Below are 1496 nucleotides of genomic sequence, written 5' to 3'. Positions count from 1 at the left end.
ATTGAAGGAGAAAAACCATATTATCATCTCAATAGATGCACAGAAAGCTTTTGACAAAAGTTAAAAACCATTTGTGATAAAAACCCTGCAGAAAGTCGGCATAGAGGGAACTTTCCTCAACATAATAAAGGCCATATATGACAAACCCACAGTCAACATCATCCTCAAAGGTGAAAACCTTAAACCATTTCCACTAAGATCAGGAACAAGACAAGGTTGCCCACTCTCACCACTCTTATTCAACATAATTTTGGAAGTTTTAGCCACACCAATCAGAGAAGAAAAGGAGATAAAAGGAATCCAAATCGGAAAAGTAGAAATAAAGCTGTCACTGTTTGCACGTGACATGATACAATACATAGAGAATCCTAAAGATGTTACCAGATAACTACTAGAGCTAATCAGTGAATTTGGTAAACTAGCTGGAAACAAAATTAATGCACAGAAATCTCTAGCATTCCTATAAACTAATGATGAAATATCTGAAAGTGAAATTAAGAAAACAGTCCCATTTACCATTGCAAAGTGAAGAATAAAATATCTAGGGATAAACCTACCTAAGGAGGCAAAAGTCCTGTATTCAGAAAACTATAAGACACTGATGAAATAAAGTAAAGGTGATACAAATAGATGGAGAGATATACCATTTTCATGGATTGAAGGAATCAACATTGTGAAAATGGCTCTACTACCCAAAGCAATCTGCAGATGCAATGCAATCCCTATCAAATGACCACTGGCATTTCTCACAGAACTAGAACAAAAAAATTCACAATTTGTATGGAAATGGAAAAGACCCCAAATAGCCAATGCAATCTTGAGAAAGAAAAACGGAGCTGGAGGAATCAGGCTCCCTGACTTCCGAATATACTACAATGCTACAGTCATCAAGACAGTATGGTACTGGCACAAAAACAGAAATATAGAACAATGGAACAGGATAGAAAGCCCAGAGATAAACCCATGCACATATTGTCACCTTACCTTTGATAAAGGAGGCAAGAATATACAGTGGAGAAAAGACAGCCTCTTCAAGAAGTGGTGCTGGGAAAACTGGACAACTACATGGAAAAGTATGAGATTAGAACACTCCCTAACACCACACACAAAAATCTCAAAATGGATTGAAGACGTCAATGTAAGGCCAGACACTATCAAACTCTTAGAGGAAATCATAGGCAGAACACTCTATGATATAAATCACAGCAAGATCCTTTTTGACCCACCTCCTAGAGAATTGGAAATAAAAATAAAAATAAACAAATGGGACCTAATGAAACTTAAAAGCTTTGGCACAGCAAAGGAAACCATAAACAAGACCAAAAGACAACCCTCAGAATGGGAGAAAATATTTGCAAATGAAGCAACTGACAAAGGATTAATCTCCAAGATTTACAAGCAGCTCATGCAGCTCAATAACAAAAAAACAAACAACCCAATCCAAAAATGGGCAGAAGACCTAAATACACAATTCTCCGAAGAAGATACACAGATTG

This window comes from Orcinus orca, chromosome X (genome assembly GCF_937001465.1).
Source record: "Orcinus orca chromosome X, mOrcOrc1.1, whole genome shotgun sequence".
Classification (NCBI taxonomy): domain Eukaryota; kingdom Metazoa; phylum Chordata; class Mammalia; order Artiodactyla; family Delphinidae; genus Orcinus; species Orcinus orca.
Note: the sequence above shows the minus strand (reverse complement) of the source record.